At 40.2% G+C, this 8,366-nt stretch overlaps 1 long non-coding RNA gene across 1 annotated transcript; it reads right to left on the reverse strand.

Annotated features, from left to right (window-relative positions):
* Positions 1-3,187: 3,187 nt before the first annotated feature.
* LOC135294170 (uncharacterized) lies at positions 3,188-7,710 on the reverse strand. Its single transcript, XR_010356327.1, has 3 exons — positions 7,623-7,710; positions 7,344-7,449; positions 3,188-4,732 (listed from the first exon to the last, which is right to left on the reverse strand). It is a non-coding gene; the product is annotated as an uncharacterized LOC135294170 (long non-coding RNA).
* Between the last annotated feature and the right edge of the window lie 656 nt (positions 7,711-8,366).

Raw genomic sequence — 8,366 nt, forward strand, 5'->3', positions numbered from 1 at the left:
TCAGATATACAGGTGAAGAGTAATAAGTAGGAAGGATGAAATTATTTTTTTAGTATTTTCATATTAAATATGTCTCATATATTTTTCATGCTTTGTATGCTGTTGATTAGCACCATGTTGTTTACCATCCTCTCTACTTGCTCAAAACTGGTTTAAACAAGTGGTACTAAAAGATCAAGCACTAGGGACTCGTTCAGTCATGTATGATCTCAGCTCTTTTTGGATATTTCTGTTCTGGGACAGTATTTCTCTCATGTTCAGTGGAGCTGATTTTAGAGAGCTGAGGGCCACTTTTACACTAGTCAGCAATACGAGGATGTTTCTCTATTTGTCTGCTTTCTTATCCAAGGCGCCGAACTGATTCATAGAGGGGAAATGGTAGCAGAAATGTGAAAGATGTTTCAGTTAAACACTTTTGCCATCACAAGCCACACTTTTGGGTCTGTGTCCCTTTTTAATTTCATGGTCTCAGAGTGCCTACTTCATCCTATACATCTGGGAAACTATCTCATCAAGGATCACCTAGCATTGAAAAGTGAAGCTGAGTGACTCCTTCCCTTTTAATAAGTGTTTTGTAACCAAAACGTCAGAGAACATTTGTCTGATGTGGCAAAGAGCACTTTACTCTGATGTAATCCTCTCAGTGGTTGTCAGAGTGAAAAAAGAGTTGGATTCTGAGTGGCTATATATGGGTGATTTTTAAGATTTATGGCATTAATGCTTTTCCCCATCACAATAAATACTGATAAGTGCAGCATTCAATAACTCTTTTGCATTCAAATTGTGTATAGTTTCATCTATATATGCCATTAAAAAAAAAAATTAGTTTCCTCTCATCTCTTGATTTTTTTCTTAGCTCAAATGCCTCCAATGATTTAAGTTTAATACTGTTTGTGTTGAAAAGCAAGACAGCAAGAAGTTCCTGTGTAGCTGGATCTTTTCTGGGCAGCAGAGTCATGTGGGGAGGGATCAGATGTAGCAGAGCTACCTTGAACCCTGGAGGTCCACAGGGATGTCACACTGTGGTCACAGCTCTGCTTCCCTTTGAATAGGTACAGTGTGAACTCTCCTTCTTGTTCTGCCAGCTGCTGCTGATTGATGTAAAAACATTAAAGCTTTACAGGCTGTGTCTGAAGTCTTGTTTTATTGCTTATGCCACTTCCATAGCAAATAAATTCCCTGCCTAGTAGGGCTTGGATAACCCTTAGCCATGCTCCCAAAGCATGGAAAAATGCCGGATCCTAAAATTGTGGCTGGTGTCAGTTTTGGTGGCATGATTCCTTGGTTGTTCTATGCATCTGTCACTGAAGAATGACAGATGGTGCTTTGTCCAGGGCCTGGAGCTGTTTGGAGCACCCAGATCTTCTCTCTTTCTTTTCTCAGTTTCATGGGTGTTGTCACACAGGCACCACCAGGGTCATTGTGGATGCTGAGAGACTGCAGCAGGAGCAGCTCGTTACCTGGAATTTTATGAGAGCATCACAGGATGTGATGGGGAAAATATGAGTTAGGACCAAGGTCAGCAGTGACTTGTAATTGATGCCACAAACCCTGGGGGCATTTTTTAAGTGCCAAAGGGTCTCTGAAGGAGTATATGGTAGATTTGCTCCAGGCACTCAATGTGGAGGCTCTTGTAACAGAGGTGTGGGCTCCGGGAGTGTGTAAGAGACATTAACTGTTAAGTGGAAATAAAATCCAAGGACAGCTGTTACCTTTAATAGTGCTGTCAATAAGGGCAAAAATATCTCTAGTAAAAGTGAACTCCTCTCTTGAGATACCTTTTCCCTTGCAGTGAAAGTCTCCCACATGTTAGAGAAGTGATTAAAGAGCTAAAGAGCTGCCATGAACATTTTGTTAATTCCTTTGTGCTGTGCTGCTTGGTGAACCTTTACAAACGAGATTATTTACTCTCCAATTCCTCCATTGTCATTCCCTTGCCACTTTCTCTGTGTGGTAGCAGAAACAAAGCAAAAGTAACTGAAATGTCAGCTTCTGAAAGGCATCATTTCAGTCAGTTACACGATGTTATTATCAGTGCACATGGAACAGAGCTGAAAAATAATACAGGAATAAAACACAGATGGAGAGAAGACAGCAAATGGCAGGGAGCATTGAAAAAAATGTTTAACCTTGAAAGAGTAGAGCATCTTTCTTTTTCATGTTGAACTTTTTAGTTTTCTGTCTTGACTTGCAGTGAGGTTATAAAATAATACCATTACAGGCATTACAATTACACTGTGCTTCAGGAAGTGTAGGGCTGGTTGCAATCCCTAAAACTCTGGGTTACAGTGCAGAGAAAATTCCCAGAACATTTCTGGGGGTCCTAGCTTTTTCAAGGAGGGAAGGGTGTCTTGTAGGAAATACTTGCACTACTTTCACCTTTGCTTTTATTAATGAGTTTCAAATTATAAACAAAGGCATTTTAATGCTTTTAGGCAATTAAAAATAATTTTCAACCAGCATTGCAGCATTTTATCTTAGATGTGATGGGTATTTTGTGATACATTTTTAGGCTGCAGAACAAGTAACACTGAAATACTACTCACACCAATGAAGAAATCATCTTGTTTGACCTTTCAGAAAGTGTTGATATTATCGATTTCTAATGAGTAGGATAATAGAGAGCAGCCTAAGCCATGAATATGTTTTGGTGCAGCCTTGTTTTGGGAATTAAAAGTCTCTCTTTTGATAAATAATGTAAGGCATCTATGTGTTTGAATGCAGAGACAGTTCTACATTCAGTCTACCATCACCACCATCTATCATACTGAAGTACTTTTTTTAGATTTATGCAGATAGGAAGGTGTCTAACTTTACTTTCTGTTCCATTATTCATGTGCTGACCTGAGATTACCTTTGTTGATATTACAGTGTGCTTCCTGAACAACCTTTGTTCAGACTAGAAAAAACAAGTGTTTTTATCCTGGACAAACAATGAATAATGCACAGTATTTTAGAACTATCCTAAGGGCACATACTTCTTGTAAAACACTAAATATTGAAAATGCTGAATAATATGGATTTCTGCAACAGTTCGAAAGTCCCTGTTTGAAAATACATCATCCTCTGTATCATTGCAGCCAGTCCTGTCTGATCCTTTTTATCTTGTATTTCAAGTAGGAAGATAACATAAGAGAAGATTACCTTTCGAAAGATCTGTCTCTGAGTTAGATTATCTCCTGTTAGGATTTCTAAGGCTGCATTGTTTGTTGCTCAGTTGTTCGCTGATAAAAGGTACAAGGGAATGTTCTCTGCTGCTATCAGGCTGATAATGACCTTAAAAAACTTCCCTGCATTGCAGACAATTGAACTGCACTTGGGATTTTCAGTGTTCACCTTCAGTTCCTGCCCCTGTGTTTCGTTTGTCATTGATTACATACTAGCTCTGAGGGACAAGAAATTATTTTATTCATCATTGTGTTCTGTCAAAAATTATGTTGTAAAGCTAACTTTAGGGTTTTTTACATTTGCTTGTTAAACAGATCCCAGTAACAACAGAGTAAAAATGTTTAGCACAGCACAAAAGAAATTCTCCTTTTAGTTCTTTATGGTGGGCAATTATCTGAACAATATTTGTCCAGGCACAGCTGTTTGTTCTGATCTTCTTTTCTTTTATTTTAATTCAAAATTAAGCAAATAGCCATGGAAATAATTATAAAGAATTACAGACATTAGAGGCAAAAAAAGCCCCACAAATCTTTTCAACTCCCCAGATATTTTATATGCTAAGAAACTTTGCTGTGTCAAATAAGGGGACATTTCTGAGACTGAAAAAAGAAAATGTCGCTTCCGATGATCAGAAGGTCAAGAAAGAGAATCTGGGGAACCTCAGATCAGTCAGCTTTACCTTGGTACTTGGAAAGGTGACAGAGCAAATAGTCCTGTAAACCATTTCCAAACATAAAGGACAAATAGATGACTGGGAGCAGTCAGCATGTTTTTAACTTGATAGCCTTCTTGAATGACTTGACTGCCTGGTGGGTGAAGGGTGAGCAGTGAATGCTGTGTAGCTCAACATAAGAAAGTCTTTAGACACTGTCTCCTAAAAGTCCCATAGAAAATCTGATTAAATATGAGCTAGATAAATGAACAGTAATGTGGACTTAAAACTGAGCTCCTCAGAGGTTGAGAGGCAAACAAGCCAGCTTGGAGGCCAGTCATTAGTGAAGTAATCCAGGAGTTGGTACTGGATCCAGCACTGTCTAGTGTTTTCAACAATGACCTGGTCAATGGGACAGAGTTTGCAGAAGATACAAAACAGTGAGGAGGGTTTGATGCACCAGTTGGTTGTGTTGCCATTCAGGGGGTCTTTAACAGGCTGGAGAGATGGACTAACAAGGACTTTGCATGGTTCAGTGAAGGAAAAGGCCAGTCCCTTCCTCTGTGGAGGAATCCTCCCGTGTACCAGTACACACTGGGGACCCACCAGCTGGAAGGCAGCTCTGAAGGAGTTGAGAGTCCTTGTGGAGAGCTAATAGATTCACAGCCAGCAACGTGCCTTTGCAGTAAAAAATAGCAAAGCTTCCTGGGCTGAGGTAGGAAGAGTGTTTCCACAAGGTCATGAGAAGTGATCATTTGTCTCTGCAGCCCTGGAGAGGCACATCTGGAGTGCTGGGTCCATATCAGGGCTCCCCAGCAGAGGAGAGATGAACATGCTGAGGTGTGACTAAGGAAGATGTCCATGAAGCAACTCACACGCAGGAGGAGGATGAGAGAGCTGGGACAGCTCATCCTGGAGAAGAGAAAGCTCAGTGAGGATCTTAACAATGTGTTTCAATTCCTGTTGGGGAGGATCAAAGAAGAGAGACAGATTTTTCTCTGTCATGCCTGATGCCAGGACAGGAGACCATGGGCACAAATTTAAATACAAGAAATTCTGTTTAAGTGTAAACAAAATAAAATTTCTTTACTGTATGGTTGTCAAACACTGGAAGAGGCAGCCGAGAGATGTTTTGGCATCTTCATTCTTGAAAGATACCCAAAACCAAAATGGACATGATCCTGGAAGACCTGCCAGTTGATCCAGCTTGAGTTCATATTTTGATCTCCAGAGATGCCTTCCAACCTCAATTTCTCTTTGGTCCTGTGATTCTGTAATCTCTATTCTTTGCATAATTTCTCCTTCATTACTTTTTAACAATCTGTCTTTAATTTTTTGCAACTTATCAGAGGAGGACAGGGCCATAAGGGTGTGCAAATTAAAGAAAAAAAAATAGCCGTTTTGAAAAGATCAAATAGCTTTTAAGAATGTACCGTGACACTTTGATGTTTGAGATACTTTAGTCAGAAAAAGCATCGCTTTTTTCTTCTATCATAGTCATAGGCATTTCTGTTACTACACATGAAAACCCCAAAAATACAAATTTGAATTAATTTGTTTGTTTTAATAAATGGCATACTTTAAATATTAATCTGTTGGAACAGATTGAAAATTAATGTGGAAAAGTGTCCTTCTTTATAAAACAAATTTGTCTTTATAAAACAAATCTGTGGGTGGAGACAAGGCTGGATAAAGATCAATTTCTACTTTATCCTGAAGTTCAAGAGAAAGTAAGTTTTAAGTGACAATTTTGTCAAGGAGAAGAAAACATGGCAGACTGTGTCTACATTATCCTAGGGAAGTGCCTAGAGTGGAGTAGTCAAGACCAGTTTTCCATCCTATCCCCACTATTTAGCCAGTGCAATGCACATGGTTTGCTACTGAGGTGCAGCATTTTGTATGTCAGGAGAGGCTGCGCGGGAGGAAATTCTCTTCAAGGCAGGCGCGTGAAGTCTGGATGATGGCCAGCTGCCTGCACATCTGTTTGCAGAGACAACACATATTTTAGGTGGCACAGCAGCCTCACTGGGGTGCTGGCCTTCAACTTTTGCCCCAGTATGTCACCACCCCTTCTGCAGTACCAACAGCGGGACTGCTTTGCTCCTCCCCTGGCATTTCCATCCTTGTGCTAGCGTGGTTGTATCCGAAGTCCTGGTGTGTGTGAAGTAGGACATTTCCTATAACACCTACAGCAGCCAAACCCAAATTCACCTGCACAGACACAGAGAAACAACTGATACAAACCATCAAGCTGCTCTAGCTCCTCTGCCCCTGGACTCCTGCTCTGCTATCACCAGGCACATGCTGAACCCAGGAGGCTCCAGGGACTTTGCAGGACAAGCAGGACAGTGTCTACTGAATTAAGGAGCCCAGTGAGTTGGTCAGTACTGGGAAGTAGGTCAACCGTGTCGCTATCTGAGAATGTTCTGGTACCTAAATGGAAATATAGATACCTTGAGGCAGAATCCCATGCTGAAGTCTGTGCTGTGAAGATTCAAAACTTCATAGTTGGGCTCATTGCCAGAGTAAAATGACCTTATTATTCACTTCCTGCTTCTGTGGTGGTTCTAATATATCCATCATATTTTGGAGTGTGGGTGGGCCTGAAGAACACACTCAGTACCACCATCTCAGCTCTAAAATGTTAACTCTTCAAGCTTCTCCTGATTTTCCGACACACTTGTTTTTTCTCCATTTCTGGATCTTCCTTATTGTTCCAAACCCCTTTGATGACACTTCAGAACGATTTATGAACTAGAGCTTCTGATCTTTATGAAATATTAAAACAAAAGTTTGCTGAAAGTTTTGCTTTATTCTCTCTCTAAGAGCTTGATTCTTCTGGTTATAACAGGTCAGCAACTCATATGCAATAAAGTCAATATATGGCTAAGGTGGTTATGAAAACAGAGGTAAGAACAGGGCCTTGTTCTTCCTTACAAGTGCCTCAGTGCCATAAATACTCCCCATAAGCATGTGCTTGCCCATGCTGCCTGGATGCCTATGCTTCATAAAACCTGCTGCAATGAAAACTGAATTGACTGCTTTCAAGGGTCGTTCTGAGAGCTTCATTATTTAATTCGTATTTCAGTCTGGGCTCTGTTGCTTACACAGGAAGTTTCACTTGACTTTTAGTGCCTTAAAATATAGCAATAACACTGCTCATGTCTTGCAGTCCTGAGTAGTGACTTTATATGCACAAAGAGACATTCACCTCTCTGCAGAGATCATATGTTACTTAAATCCTACAAGATTAATATAGATTTGCACATTGCATAGACTGTTCTGGCTTTCTCCCACCAAGGACTTCCAGCCCTTGGAGAAACACCTCACCACAAACATGTGTCTTGAAATAGGTGGTACAGACCAAATGAGACAAAGATCCTTTTCCTTAATCTATATATATATTATATGAAGATTAGATAAACTGATTCTCTGAGGGAGGGGGATGAATAGTAGATACATATTTGCTGGTTTTGTCAATTTCTGAATGTAGAAAAGGTCAAATATTTTGAGCAATACTTACTCTTCACCACTGGTTAACTTGAATTCCTCTGGCAGAAATGATTTGGTTTAAATTGAATCTTCAGCAAAGGATGTCACATACACACAGCATTATTTGGAATTTCCACCTAGAATGAAGAGAGCATTTCAATGACAAATGCAGGATTCCAGCAGATGGCATCAGTGAATACTATTGAAAAAAATATTGATTGTCAACCACAACATTCCTGTGTATGCGATTCCTTAACTCTGATGCCTGAAGGGGTTTTTTTGTGAATGGAGCAAAATAAAACACGCTAACCTATGAAAACACAATGATGATGGAGGCTAGCCAGGTCACACCTGTGGGGAAAGAACATTCAGAACAAAGTGCATGAAATACTCTTTCCTCTCTTCCCTTTCTTCCAACCACTTTTATTTTTCATTCTTTTCCATTATTTTGTTGCAATTTTAATATGTCTGTAGTATATAGATACCAATTTTATGTTAGAAACAGCTCCTCAATATTGTCTGCTGTCACACAGCCTGCTTATATATAATATATCACGTGTTCCCATCTGTTACACAGCAAGATGTGAATAAGTTGTAAGAAGTTACTATAGAAACACAATTAATGCACAGCATGGGTGGGCTCATGATTCCACAGAGATCTGGTCTCCTGACTAGAAATGCTGCAGTAGACCTGAAGCAGAAGATCTGCAGATCTCTCCCGTAGTATGGAAAAACCAACATATTCCCCAGCATTGTGACAAACTGATTGAGGCGTGCTTTTGTTTCAGACTGGTGTCCTTGGTTCTGTGTTAATATCTGTCACAAAGTACTGATGGAAGAATATGTGCAGCACAAGCTGTACAGCTGTACAACTGAGATTTTAATCACATTGTGCTGTGTTTCAGAGCAAGGCTTTTAATGTTCACCAAGTGGCAACACCATGGCGTGGAGAACTGCAACAAGTAGCTGAGAGCCATTGAAAGAGCCATTTACATCAAGATCCCAGCACCTGTGTCTTGAGTTTGTCTGGCAAGGATTTAGCAGTGGGGGGGCC

This window comes from Passer domesticus, chromosome 2 (genome assembly GCF_036417665.1).
Source record: "Passer domesticus isolate bPasDom1 chromosome 2, bPasDom1.hap1, whole genome shotgun sequence".
Classification (NCBI taxonomy): domain Eukaryota; kingdom Metazoa; phylum Chordata; class Aves; order Passeriformes; family Passeridae; genus Passer; species Passer domesticus.